The sequence below is a fragment of the Numida meleagris genome, chromosome 1, assembly GCF_002078875.1.
Source record: "Numida meleagris isolate 19003 breed g44 Domestic line chromosome 1, NumMel1.0, whole genome shotgun sequence".
Lineage (NCBI taxonomy): Eukaryota > Metazoa > Chordata > Aves > Galliformes > Numididae > Numida > Numida meleagris.
The window spans coordinates 78194268-78209234 of NC_034409.1; the positions used below are offsets into that span (position 1 = coordinate 78194268).

Consider the following 14967-nt stretch of genomic DNA (forward strand, 5'->3'; position numbering starts at 1 on the left):
GGAGACAGATCCTTCAAAACAGGGCTTTGGGGCATTTTTTGTTACTTGTTTGTTTTTCCGTTGGGCAGGTCAAAATATAAAGAGCTTTTTAGCAGAATCCAGAATAAAGAATTTAATTTTTCTTTTGATATTTTTGTATGTTTGTTAGAGCTGTGTTGCTAACCAATGGTTCAGAGGTCTCTGAGGTTCACAAACTACTGATGGGTTAGGAGAAGATAAAAGATTTTATATATAAACAAAAAGTCCCTCCTTCTTTTGCTACTGCACTTAGATGTAGTTTGGGATGACACACGTTTCAATTAGAGATTCTTTAAGGTCTGCAAAGAGAAAATCACAGCATTCGTGTGACACGTGTAGGAATAAAGAAAGGAGATGTGGATTCTCTTCTCAGCTGTCTCTGGCTTCTTATGGCAAATCTGTGCAGCTCTGTCACTTTATTGTAACGCTCTTCAGAAAGATTTTGTAAAGCTATAAGCAGGTATGTAATGCAAACTGTGGTTTAGGAACTTAAGTCAGTGCTGGTGGGAAGCTGAAATGAATTGTAAAGCTTTCACTAAACTGACTTAACATATAAGTCATCTGGAGAATATGCTATATATTATATAAGCAATGAAGCGGTCACTTTAAGGTAGAGTTGCATATTTTGCAAACTGTTGTGCTACCCCCGCACACATTTCTTAAAAGGATTTCTGTTTGCCTGCAGCTGCGGAAATATGGGGGAGAATTAATTTTGCATATGACCTTTCACAGTCTAAGACATATTAATGTGTTCTCGGTCAAGAGATTTCCATTCCACTGTTGGCTTAGACAGACTTGTTGCCTTAGGAACAGTAAATGTTGGTGGATGAATCACTAGATGAGGAGTTGAAACTACCTGGATCCTTGTGTCTGTTAAACAAAACTGAGCAAATGCCTTCTGTGGACTTCAGCTTCCCTCTTGATATAATGAGAATGAAGCTGTATGCAAATCACCATCTTCAGAAAGGAAAACGAGTTATATATGAAGGATCCTCTTTCATAGTAAATAAGCAAGTTACCCTTTTATCTAGTGTTACCTCTTATTTGCATGCAATAGAATACAAGGATATTTCTTTAATATGTCATCATGGGATCTTCACTTTCTACTAGAAGGAAATCCTCAAGCAGACCTTAAGTGGTGAAATGCTTTGGTTTCAAAGCTTGGGCGTATTGTTGAAAAATAAACCTGAGCCTCAGAACACCAATCTAGAGATAGGGTGCTTGCAGAATGCCAGTCTGGGAGATCTAGCAGGCTTCTTAGAGAGGCACCAGTGCTGATCTTGTATCCTCCACTTCATTTATATTCTAGGATTTTGAATATATTTATTAGGAAGCTAACAAAGCCCCAGTTCTGTTTTATTATACAGCCAGTGTAAATTTCATCTGTACTTTTTTTCTAGAAATTCCTTTTCCTCCAGGAGGATATGAAATATGAATGTTTTCATTCAAGTCAGTAGAAAGCACATTTTTTTTCCCAGTCTGTTACAGTGATTATTCGCACACCAACATTCCACTGTTTTCCATGAATAGCTGATAATAAGGGCCTTGTTTGGAGAAGTAAGAGGTCCTCCCTTACCTGGTAAAGGGAAATATCACTCATGATGACAACGAGGAGAAGGAAACTAGCAGTCCCTTGGGTTTTGCTGGTTATTACAACTGACGCAGGAAGAATGGGTGTAGAATAACATTCCTCATTTGGAGAAACATGAGTTGTTTAGGTGATGGCCATGGTATGGTGCAACGCAGGACTGGGCTGAACCTTTCTTTCATTGTCTGTATCACTTTATCACTTGTATAACTATTTCCACGTATGTACATATGAATATAGGAGAAGGAAGTTTAGTTTATGCTTGTCTTTTGGAAGAAAAGAGGGGAATGTATTTTTCAGACAAAAGAATCAGCTCTGTAGGTAAATGTTGTCTGGGCAGACACTGGAGGAACAAAATAAAGTACTTTTGAAGTTTTTAGCATTTAAGTGGGATCACCAACAAGCGTGTTCACCTCTGTGTAGAGCAGCACCTAGGTAGCATACAGTCACTGTTGCCCAGATGGTAAACGCTGGGCAAAGCTATAGATGTACAAAGCAAATATAAATGAGGTTTCTGCTGGTAGCATGGCAGTGCTTAGCAACTGCAGAAGAGTAGGTGTGCTGCTGCACTCTGGGCTGCACAGACCAGTTACATATGCTAGTGTGGGGAAGGATCAATGGACTGTGCTTGTGAGGACTGCAGCTCTTCTCTCTTTGAAGACAAAGAATGGAATGATGACAGGGGCCTGAAAGGCATGCTGACAGGTCATCATGGAAGGCTCGGGGAGTTTCTGATTAATGTGTATGAATGTCTGAAGGGAGGATATCAAGAGGATGGGGCCAGATGCTTCTTAATGGTACCCAGTGATAGGACAAGAGGCGGTGGACACAAACTGGAAGTTTTGACTGACTGTGAGTATAAGGAAAAACTGATTTATTTTGAGGATGAGAGACACTATCACAGGTTGCCCAGAGAGGCTGTGGAGTCTCCTTCCATAGAGGTACTCAAAAACCGTATGGACGCAATCCTGGGTAATGTTCTCTAGGAGATGCTGCTTGAGCAGACATGTTGGACTAAGTGGCCTTCAGAGGCTCTTTCCAACCTCAACCATTCTGTGCGAGTCAGAAAGTACTTATCCTATGGAGATACCAGTGCTAATGATGCTGTGGGCAAACTGGCCAGGATCTCTTGGAGTTGAAGGATCAGAAAAACTTCTGTGTAGTGCTTCTTTCTCAGTGGTGGTAGCAGGGGGAGATTGTGCTGTGAATCTGTGTTTGGTCTCCAAGAATCCAAGAGTCAAATGTAGGGCATTAGGGTGTTGGTGGTTCTGAACAAATGGCTGCTTTCCCATTTGCTCTTGATCTCGATTGACAGAATGCACAAATGAATCTGCAGTCATGGTGGTACCTAGCTCCTGTACCTGGTGGTAAATGTTGAAGAGAAAGTTGGCCTGAGAGAAACGTTTGACTTCCTTTTCCACTGTTGTTCTACCATAACTGTCTCACTGTAATGTCTGTTCATATTCCCTGGCAAGGGCTGCTGTTGGTGTAACCATAGACAGTAGTGTGAGCTCTAATGCTCCTCATGAGCATTGTCCTTGCAAATGCACCCCACCAAATGCACAAGGAGGAAGCAGGGATCAACAGAACAGCACTCTCAGCTGCACTGAAGAAGATATATAAGAATGCAGCTCCACTTGTCTTGGGAGACTGTGTAAGCCTGGAGGTATTTGGAGATGGTGCCTTATGCATATATATGTGTATATAGGTCAGGTGCAATGTTGCTCATTTTTAACAGTTGTTGGTGACTGCAGGTACAGTCATAGTGAGATGATGAGCAGAGGCCATCCTGATGGTCAGGAAAACAGGCAAATAAGATCAGCTTAGCTAAGCAAACTGCTGACAAACCTTTTTTTGGCTGAAACAAACAGGTCTATGAACAAGAGGAGTGCAGTGAGTGATATATACCTTGATTTGAGCAAGGATTTTTATGCAGTCTCCCACAGCACTGTTGGAGACTGAAGTTGGGATGTCCTAGTCTGAATAAATGTCTGTATATATGGGTAGAAAATGTGTTAGAATGTCAAGCCTGCAGTTAGCAGCTAAAGTTTTGTTTGTTTTCTCCTATGGATGTCAATGGTAAGTGGATTACTGCAGAAGTCTGTTCTGGAGCCTGCACTTTGCAATATTTATTCATTGTCTTGGACAAAGTAGAAAACAGTGTAACTGAGTTTATAAAAGACTGCAAGATACAGAGTGCAGTTGGTCTGTATAAAGGTAGGATTGGTGTTCAGAAAGAGCTGGAGGAATTGTCCAGAGTGAACCTCATGAAGTTCTGCAGGGGCAGCAAGGCGTCCTGTGCTGGGATGAGTGAACTAAGACCCTGCAGTGGTGTAGGCTGAGGAGTGCCTGGCAAGAGAGTAGCTCTGCTAAAAGGTACCCGTTTTTATCAACAGTACGCTAAAACATGAATCTATACTGCTCCCTGGCAGCAAAGAAGGCTAATAACATCCTAGGCTGTTTGGAGGTGAACTTGAGCCAGTAGGTTAAAGGAAGTGATTGTTTTCCATTACTTGGTGCTTGGTAGATGATATATGCCATCCCCTAGGGCTGGAAAAATGCTGGTAAGTGTGAGCAAGTTGAGCAGAGTGCCACCAGCATGGTCAATGGCTAGAGCAAAATTCATTTTGTGAAGCAGACCATAAGGAAAGTGTGGGAGGTGAGTGTTCTGCAGTGGGTTAGTTTGCAGGGAAAAGTGTTAGCTGCTGATGTTGGCAATGTGGTAAGCTGTAGCTGTGACCTCACTCTTACAGGATGGCCTGCACTTGGAAGATGAGGAGGTGCTGTGGGCTTGGTAACTGTAGCTGTCTTCTGCTCTCTCTTTAGACACTGCTCAAAACGAGAACAGCAGCTTTGTGGCCAAGTGCACAGATGATGGTGTTGAAAAATGAAGGAGGTAAGTGCCTGCATAGTGGAGTGGTGTTTGTCTGCTTGGCTTTTGCCTAAATCTTGTTAATGTGCAGCTATGGGTGGTGCCGTTGGCTCTGAGTGCCCTCTGTGCTTGGCCTCTGTGGGATCTGGAAACAAGCTCGAGGACACTGTGGGGCCTGGTGTGGAGGGAGGGGGAAGGGCGTTCTGTGATGTGCCCCATGGGCAGTGGGTAGTAGGTTGGGGCTGTTATTGGTGTGATGCAGGTGTGATGTTTGCTATGAAATCAGATGTTTGTGCTGGAAGTGCTTAGCAGATTGACCCGTCTCTCATGGAAACTCTAAAACTGTGATTTGCTAGCATTCGTTAGCATTCATTAATAACACGGCTCTTTCTCATGCTAATACTTCTGTGTCATGCCTTAACAAGTGGTAATGGTTGTAGTGGTGATATGTCTGTATCAGTAGACAGAACTGCTGTTCTGCCTTTTAAATGGTGATCACCTCTGAACATTGTATCAAGATAGAGAGATATTGCGTAACATTGATGGCTCCTTATTGCCTAGGTATGCAGGTGCCTTTTCTTTTTCACAAAGAATGCCAAGTGTACTTAACTCATGGTTTTTCTTGTGGTTTGAACTTGTCTTTCAACCTACAGGGATGCTGTGGGAAAGCCCTTCCAAGTAAATGGGCTAGTGAGCCTGAGGATCTACAGATAAAGTGAGAAAACTGGTTATTCCGTGTATGGCAGAATAGTTGATCAGCGCTTCATCTTGTTAGTGAAATTCCAGGTCACGCTGATGCAATGTTTCTTAACAGTTATGCCATACTTCCTGAACTAATGAAGTCCTTTACTCAGGTATCAGTTCTGTATGCTGTATTTATGGTGGGGACATAACAGGCCTCTATTTACACATCTCCAAAGCAGTTTTGCCCTCTCGATCTGTTTTTGGTGGTAGATGTGCAGACCATCTGTGTAAGGTTACGTGTATGTTTCCTGGAGTACAAGAACATGGAGAATATAAAAACTCACATTACTCCTGCCTCAGAGCTGAGAGCAGAAGTATATAAAGCTATGCGTTAATGAAGTGTACAGGCAAGGCCTTACAGTCTTTCATCTGTCTAGACCAGCATACTGTTTCTGTAGAATTTTTCTCTAGTAGAGAAAGCCTGTAGAAAACTAACTGATTTCACTCTTGTTACTATGCAGTTTCACACTGTGATTCCCAAGAAATACTGCCTCTCACAGATTTGCCTCTGGGATCGTTGACCTTTCGTTTATAATGATAAACCTTACTAGCATGGCAGTGCCTGGCAAAGGACAAGAGAACATCATTCATCAAGAGCAACTGCTACACTCTTAGTGCGTCTTCCACCTGTTAGTATCACAGAACATCCTGTTTAGCCCTTATCTGTGGAAAACTCTGAAGTGACTAACTGTGAAATGGGTTCCAGGCAGAACAGTTAAAGCTGTAGTGCAGTGCTGTATCTCAAAGTGTTAGTCTTTGTGGCGGCCAGGTAGGGGAGGTAGGAATTATTTCCCAACGTAGCAAATGGAGTGGCTGCTTGTAGAATTGTAATCAGCTGGCTGCAATAATCGTGGATTTCACCTGTGAGTAAATATGTAATAAAACTTCCTAATTGTTAGTCTGTCTGTGAAGTGTACACCAGGTGAGATGATACTAAGGACAGTTTCTGAACTTTGAATCCATTCAATGAGGGCAATTACCTTCCTGGGTTTGAGAGGCTCACTGTGATTTACTATAGCCCAGGCATGCTCTGATTCTACAGAGCTTTGTCTTTGATGTTGATGGGTGAAAATTGTTCTAAGTGCATACGAATCACAGGATAGCTTGAGCCAGTCTGGCAATTTACTGCCACTAGAAGTGAAGGTCTTACTTCTTGTGCATGCTCTGATGTTCACCACACCCCTCTGTGAACCGTGTAGCAGGAAGCTGATCCAACAGGAAAAAAAAAAAATTATTCTGCTGTAATAACAGGTTAAATGTGATCAGGAAGGACTTGGGTAAGCACTGTGCTAGTGCTGTGGAGATGAGACATTGGTCAGCAGTGAATGCATTATTTATAAATTGTATAAATGTACTTCTTTGCTAATAAAGTAGGTGCATTATAAAACATGCACAAAAATAGAAGTTAAAAAGGAATTAGATTACAAATATAATCTTGAACTTGCTATATTTTTAACGTCGTGTGCTGTAACTTTCCCTTGTCTTCAATTTCCTTGCTTGTTAAATAAGAACTCTGTTTAGTCCTCAAAAAAAAAAAAAAAAAACAAAAAAACCAAACCTAAAAGCACCTGCTATTACTGTGTGGAAAGGAAAGCAGCAGCATCACTTGCATGTGTGGTGCATATCTGGTGTAAAAACTACAAACCTGAATCTTTGCTTAAAAGTGCTGTCATAAGGGTATAGCTATCTGATCCAAAGTCATGGAGTTGGAACAGCTTGCAGGTTACTGAGTACTTAGCAAATGACTGGCAGTACCTGGTAAATGTTCTTATTCTGCTCCAGTTCAATGCAACATGTATCACTTTAAAGAGATTACTGTGGTAATTTTCTAGTGCCTATCAGATGCTGTGGGTCTAATGGGTGCTTGGAAGTGGTTTGTTTACGTTGATGTGACAGTATCTTAATTCACCTTCACACGGTATTAGTGTTTAAAGCCTGCAGTATTCTTGTATAACTAGTACAGTTTCTAGGAGACATAATAGCTTACCTTTTTTATTTTGCTCCAGAATCTTAGATCATAAAAAAAAAAAAATTGCCTTGTGAACCAAACAACAGTTTGAGCCAGTGGAAGAGAATTCAACAGCGGAAGAGCTGCTATCTGTTCTCTTGGAATCTTTCCAGAAACACTGAAGTTGTCCATGAAGTGATGCTTTGAAGACTAGTCGAGCTGTTTCCAGTGTCTATTTTTCCATCCTCAGAATGGATAGCCTCTTTTGTGAATGTTGCTGCATGAAGGTAAATAGGTTGAATCGTGAACAAAAATCTCTTTTGTCTTCTTTTGTATCAGTTTTTAATGAACAGCATTCTACTAACAAAAGTTTTAAGAGCCAAGATTTTTTTAATAACTGATAGGTAGAATCTCAGAATGGCCCAGGCTGGAAGGGATCTCAGAAGATCCTCGGGAACAACCTTTAGAGACTAACAGCCTTTCAGACATAAACAAAGTCATATTCATAAATGTGGATAAACAAAATCTGATCAGCTTTCTGTGTAACTTTTGGATCAATACACGTACAGTCAGGAGAGAGATGATTCGTCCTTCAGCAGTTTCAAATAGATGGAAGTTTGAATTTGCTATTTTTGGATCTCCAACAGGAACTCGATGCTCCAGACAAGTATTCTCAAAAATTGCTATCTACTGGAGTCAGTAGAAGACTGGCAAACTGTGATCATCTCCTGCTGGTGGTTGACTTTAAGATAGAGCTGTGATTTGGTTTGTTCTTAGTTTAGAACAGAGCTGCTGCTGTTAGGACTGTTTTGTTTTCCTTGAACTTCTGATATTTTTTGCACTTCTATTTTTTTTGTGGGGAGGGATTATTTTATGTCTTAGCTACTGTTTCACGTTATGCTGAGAGAATGTCAGCCTACCCATTTCTAAAGAAGAGTTTTTAGGTTGCTCATGACTGGAGAGAAAATGTGAAAAATGAGCTCATAAATACATTGAAGCTCAAAAAGAATCAAAGAGAAGAGAATACCATGCATTAATGTTTTCAAAACATCAAGCTGTGGAGTGTGAATTCTGCATGCTGTTTGTTTATGGAAGCTAGAATGCCATTTCAGTTGGTTTTGAAATTTGTGAGAAGATTCATAAAGGTTTGATAGTGATAATAAGAGTTCAGAAGATTTTCCTTTGTCTTCCATATTGGACTGATCCTTACTTGCAAGGCAGGGTTCAAATTCTCCTCTGTGTAATAGTGTAGGAATGTCCGTGCCCGTATTACTCAGACTTCGAACTGAAATTGGGTAGGAATGGAAGGGATTCTGGCATATTGCCAATTCTTGTTATACTACCTTGGCTTTATGAAATATTTAAGCCAAGTAGTTGGTTATTCAAACATCTGAACCTTCCCCATGCAAGTAAAGTCTGCTTTTGGTACCTGTGGTTATTTTAATGAATCTGTTCTGAGTGGTACAATATTAAGGCCACATGTTTACGAATAAGGTGGTTGAAAAGGCTGGTAACAGAGAGGAACCTGTAGCACTATTAGAAATGATAGGAAAATCTGAGGTTAGATGGAACATGGGGAAGATAGGTATTCAAAACTCGTACTTAAACCAGGGTCCATACTGAAATGAGATTCAGCTTTACCTACTTTGGTTTTGGAAATCTTCAAAGATAGAGACTGGACAGCCCTCTGGCAACCTCTTTCGTTGTCTGACTGCTTTAATGTTAAAAATCTTTCCAGTCTGAATCTCTGCTGTTTCAACTTTGTCTGTTATCTCTCATCTTCCCACCAGGTACCACTATAAAGAACATGTCTCCATCTTCTTGACAATCACCTTGTAGGTAAGAGAAGGGTGCTGTTAGTTACCACCCCCAAAGACTGTTCTCCAGATGCAAACAAACACAGTGCCCAGAGTGTTTCCTTACAATGTAATTGCTCTAACCATCTTTGTGCTTCTTTGCTGAAATTGCTCTAGTTGACTGATGTCTGTCTTGTTGAAGAGGTACAAAACCAGAAGTGATTTTCTAAATGCAGCCTAATTTAATTCTGAGTAGGATATTCATGGAATCATAGAACATCCTGAGTTGGAGGGGACCAAATCATTGAGTCCAACTCCTGCCTCCACACGGGGCAACTTAAGAGTCAAACCATGTATCTAAGCACATTGTCCAAATGTTTCTTGAATATTGACAGACTTGGGGCTGTGACCCCTTTCTTGGGAACCTTGTTCCGGTGCTCAACCAGCCTCTCAGTGAAGAAGTTTTTCGTAATATCTAATCTGAAGTTCCCCTGATGCAACTTGAAGCCATTCCCTCACATCTTATCACCAGACACCAGAGAGACTGGCACTTCCTCTCTGCTCCCCTTCTTGAGGATGTTGTAGACAGCTATGAGGTCACCCCTCAGTCTCTTCTTCTTTAAGCTGAACAAATCAAGTATCCTCATTTGCTCCTCATAAGTCACTAACCTGAATATACTGGCTAAATTCCTGTTGAGACAGCCCAGGATGTTGTTAGTCTTTGCAGCCAGGGAACACTGCTGGCTCAGGTTCAGCTTGATGTTTACTAAGACACCCTTGCTTTTTTTTCAGCAGAGCTGCTCCCCTGCCACCCAGACCCCAGCCCCAGACATTTAATGTGCTGACAAATTCTCTAAAATTTAGTATAATCTGCAAATTTGACAAGAGTTCACTTCATCTCACCCTCCATGCTGTAGATGGAAATGTTAAATGAGACCAGTCCCAGCATTGACCATTTTAGAACTCTGTTTGTTTCAACCATCTGGATGCAGTATGATACGTTAGCCACTGACATCTGAACCCAATCATCCATCAGTTCTTTACATATCTAGTTGTTCACCCATCCAGAACATAACGTCCTAACTTGGATATAAAAATATCAATGGAGATTGTGTCAAAAGCCTTGCTAAAGACAAGGTATAGAAGAAATCTATTGCTACCTTCTCATCCATAAATCTGGTTATTTCATCATCATCGAAGGTAGTTTAGGCATGATTTACCCATAGCAAATATAAACTGACTGTTCCCAGCCCATTTTTCTCCACAAGCCCAAAAGCTTGTTCCATGAAAACCAGCTAAATGATTGCTGAAAGTGAGACTGATCAGCCTGTAAATTCCCACATTGACCTTTTGATACTTTTTGAAGATTGATGCAACACTTTCCTTTTTTTTATAGTTTTCAGGGATAACTCTCACAGCACCCTTGAAAACATCTGATCAAAGCCCCTTGAATTGGTATGGATCAAGATCTTAAGCAATCTCTGACTGCTGGTAGTTTCTCTTGAACCATTTGACTAAGCACAGAGCCTATGAGGCTGTTAATGAAGATTGAGGCAAGAAAGGTATTAACCAAGTCTTCTCTGTCAAATATCCCTAAATCACTCACCTAATTCAGGAAAGGGCAGATATTTTCATCATTTATTTGTTTACAGTTAACGTAGCAGCAGATGCTACTCTTATTGCTGTTGAGACTTCAAAAGGAAGTTAAACTCTGGCTTTCCTGGCAACATCTTGATCGAGGCTTTGGGTATTTTGATCTTGGGCAGGCCTTTGAGAAACCAGGTATGTTTGCTGTGGAGACCAGCTTCAGGGCAGGTAAGACTGCACTGGGCAAGGGATCTGGAGTGAAAAAGGCTGACAAAAAAGCTCTTTAAGGCTTTTTTTGAAGCCAGCATCAGTGCTGTGCTTGTGGCGGGGGGGGGGGCTGGCAGCTTGTGGGCGAGCTGCTGAGCAAGCAGGGGTGGAGCTGGCACATTTGTTTCCCACCCTTGACCTTGATCCCTGGCTGTCAGGCTATTAACGGCCTCAGGGAGGGCAGAAGCTAGCTTCCGCCCACAGAGCACACATAGTTAGCAAAGAGGTTTGCTGACCACTGAGAACAGGGAGGGGTAATTGGTCTATGAGCACAGCCCACGCTGCCCATAGGGTACTGTGTGTGTGGGAGGTGGGTCTCTTTGCTCAGGAGACCAGCTCTCTTATCCACAGTCACTGTGACCTCAGATTCAAACATGGTCTCCACCAGGCAGTGGACTTCCCCCAGGAAGACTGTGGTGACCCAGACGGAGGGCCTGCCCAGAAATGTGGCTGTCCAGGTCTCTGGCTATGGGGAGTGCCTGAGCCTGCTGTTGCCAGGGGAGGGTGGCAAGAGTTCCACCTGTGTGAGCAGGTGAATGATCTGCTCAGCCTGGTGCTGGAGCTCAAGGAGGAAGTGGAGAGACTAAGGACCATCAGGGAGTGTGAATGGGAGACTGACTGGTGGAGTGACTTGCTGGTGTGCTGCAGGGAAGGGTGCCAGGGAGATACCCCCAGAAAAGTGGTGGACCCCCTGCCCTGTCACAGTTGGACAGACCTGACAGGTGAGGAGGGTTGGAAGAGAGTTCCTGCTCGGCGTCACAGGCGCACTCCCTGCCTGCCTCCCCCATTCTCCCAGGTTCCCCTAAGTAGTAGGTTTGGGGCACTGGAAATTGAAGGGGAAGTGAGTGGGGAGGTGAGGGAGGACCTGCTAGGAAGGAGGCTAGGGCGAGGCAGTCATCCCCATGCCTTGAGACTGCCTCTGCCAAGAAAGACAGAAGGGTCATTGTGGTGGGCAATTCCCTTCTCAGGTGAACGGAGGGCCCCATAATGCAGACCTGACCCAACCCATAGGGAGGTGTGCTGCCTCACTGGGGCCTGCGTCAGGGACATCACCAAAAAACTCCCAGGTCTGGTTCGCTCCTCTGATTACTACCCGTTATTGATAGTCCAGGCAGGCAGTGATGAAATCGCTCTGGGAAGCCTGTGAGCTATCAAAAGAGATTTCGGGGGTTTAGGGCGAGTGGTTGAGGGAGTGGGAGCACAAGTGATATTTTCCTCTCTCCCTTCTGAGGCAGTGAGGGATATGGAGCAATCTAGGAAAATGCAAGCTTTGAATAAGTGGCTGAAAGGCTGGTGCCGCCACAGGAACTTTGGGTTCTTTGATCATGGGCAGTTTACTCGCTGCCTGGCCTGATGGCTGTGGATGGGCCTCACCTGTCTCCAAGGGGAAAGCAGATCCTAGCCCAGAAGCTGGCAGGGCTTGTTGATAGAGCTTTAAACTAGGTATGAAGGGGGATGGAGATAAAAATGACACTTGCTAGGGTGGAACGAGTAGTTCAGAAACTTCAACTAGATTTGATGGGGGAAGAGGATAGTGGTCAGTGGAACAGAGAAGGGCTTGGGGATGTTGTTGTCGTAGGAGATGGAGGGGAAAAGCCTCTGACCTGTCCTGTAGGATCTGCTGGGAACTCCTCAGAGGAGTTAATGTTGCTGACACCCTGTCTGAAACCTTCTCGTGTCCCTCTAGGAAGCAGTGTGGGAAAACTTCAGATTTCTTCTGGAAGTTTGAGGGAGGGTCCCTCTAGAAAGGTAGAGTGCCAGAAAGCCCAGCTGAAGTGCCTTTACACTAATGCACACAGCATGGGAAATAAGCAGGAGGAATTGGAAACCGTGATGTGTTTGGAAAATTACGATCTGGCTGCTATCACAGAAACATGATTGGATGAATTCCACGATTGGAACATTCTGATTGAAGGCTGTGGCCTCTTCAGAAGGGATAGACAGGGCGGGAAGGGAGGGGTAGTTGCCCTCTACATTAGGAAGTGGATAGATTGCCAAGAGCTGTGTCTGAGTTAACAGCCATGACCAGGTTGAGAGCTTATGGGTTAAAATCACAGATCGGTCCAGTAAAGGAGATGTAGTGGTTGGGGTCTGTTACAGGCCACCTGATCAGGGGGAGCCTGTTGATGAGGCCTTCTTGCTCCAGCTGCAGGAAGTGTCGCATTCGCAAGCTCTTGTCCTGATGGGGGATTTCAACCACCAGGATATCTGCTGGGATAGCGGCACGGCAGGCGGCAGACAATCCAGGAGATTCCTGGAGTCTGCTGAGGATAACTTCCTGGGCAAGGTATTAGATGGACCGGCCCAAGGTGAAGCCTTGCTGGACCTGGTGCTCACCAATGTGGAGGACAGCATTAGAGGGGTTAAGATTGGAGGCAGCCTGGGCTGTAGTGATCATGCCCTGGTGGAGTTTGTGATCTGGAAGAATGCAGGCCTGGCAAAGATAGAGTCAGGATTCTGAACTTCAGGAGAGCGAAATTCCAGGTGCTCAAGGAACTGCTGGGTGAGATCTCCTGGGAAACTGTCCTTAAGGGCATAGGAACAGAACAAAACTGGCAGCACTTTAAGGACACCCTCCTGGGAGCACAAGGGCTCTCCATCCCCCAGCAAAAGAAATCGAGCAGAGGAGGCAGGCAACCAGCATGGCTGAGCAAGAACCTGCAGCTTAAACTGAGGGAAAAGAGAGAAATGTATGTGAAGTGGAAGCAGGGTTGTGTAGCCTGGGAGGAATATAGGGCTGTTGTCCACATGTGTAGAGATAGCTCTATCTGTGCCTTGGCTTTCCTGATCCTGAAATTGGCTAGGGATGTGAAAAATAACAAGAAGGGGTTCTACAGGTACATAGGCAGGAAGAGACAGATCAAGGAGAGTGTTCCTCCTCTGATAAATGAGGATGGAGAATTGGCTTCTTCAGACATGGAAAAAGCTGAGGTGCTCAGTAAGTGCTTTGCCTCAGTCTTCACTGGTGGTCAGACTCCCCATGTCTGCCAGGACCCTGAACCTCAAGGTGTGGGTGAGAGGAGCGGATTCTGTCCCACTGTAACAGTAGAACAAGTCCGAGACCTCCTCATGAAACTGAATGTATGGAAGTCCATGGGGCCAGATGATATCCGTCCCAGGGTTCTGAGAGAGACGGCTGATGTGGTTGCCGAGCCGCTCTCCATCATATTTGAAAAATCATGGCTGTCCAGTGAAGTCCCCAGTGACTGGAGAAAGGGAAACATTACTCCCATTTTTAAGAAAGGGAGAAAGGATGACCTGGGGAACTACAGGTCGGTGAGCCTCACCTCTGTGCCTGGGAAGATCATGGAGCAGATCCTCCTAGAAGACATGTCAAGGCACATACATGACGAAGAGGTGATCTGAGACGGCCAACATGGCTTCACCAAGGGCAGATCCTGCCTGACCAATCTGGTGGCCTTATATGATGGAGTGACAGCATCGGTGGATAGGAGAAGGGCAACAGATGTCATCTACCTGGACTTCTCCAAAGCCTTTGACATGGTCCCTCACCGCATCCTTCTCTCCAAATTGGAGAGGTATGGATTTGAATGATGGACTGTTCAATGGATTAAGAAGTGGTTAGCTGGTTGCAGCCAAAGGGTTGTGATTAATGGTTCTATGTCGGGGTGGAGGCCGGTCACGAGAGGTGTCCCCCAGGGCTCAGTCTTGGGACTGGTGCTCTTCAACATCTTTATCAATGACATAGATGATGGAATCGAGTGCACCCTCGGCAAGTTTGCAGATGACACCAAGCTGAGCGGTGCAGTCCATACACTGGAAGGAAGGGAAGCCATCCAGAGGGACCTGGACAGGCTGGAGAAGTGGGCCCATGTGAACCTAATGAGCTTAAACAAGACCAAATGCAAGGTGCTGCGCTTGGGCCAGGGCAGTCCCAGGTATTTATAAAAACTGGGGAAAGAACTCCTTGATAGCAGCCCTGCGGAGAGGGACTTAGGGTTCCTGGTGGACGAGAAGCTGGACACGAGCCAGCAGTGTGCACTGGCAGCCTGGAAGGCGAACTATGTTCTGGGCTGCATTAAAAGAGGAGTGGCCAGCAGGGAGAGGCAGGTGATTGTCCCCCTCTACTCGGCTCTTGTAAGGCCCCATCTGGAGTACTGCGGCCAGGCCTGGGGCCCCCAGCACA

The 14967-nt window shown here is 44.4% G+C and overlaps 1 long non-coding RNA gene across 28 annotated transcripts in view; it reads left to right on the forward strand.

Annotated features, from left to right (window-relative positions):
- The window catches only part of LOC110399273, a 48024-nt gene that overhangs the window by 5327 nt on the left and 27730 nt on the right, over positions 1–14967 (forward strand). For 22 of the 28 annotated variants that reach the window (XR_002439092.1, XR_002439064.1, XR_002439072.1 and 19 more), the window contains exons 2-6: positions 4433–4502; positions 5132–5332; positions 5684–5851; positions 7229–7457; positions 8961–9009. This is a non-coding gene — a long non-coding RNA (uncharacterized LOC110399273). Of the gene's footprint in view, positions 1–4; positions 2459–4432; positions 4503–5131; positions 5333–5683; positions 5852–7228; positions 7458–8960; positions 9010–10362; positions 10749–14967 lie in introns of those variants that run through there. The other 6 variants (XR_002439074.1, XR_002439065.1, XR_002439086.1 and 3 more) reach the window with 6 other exon arrangements.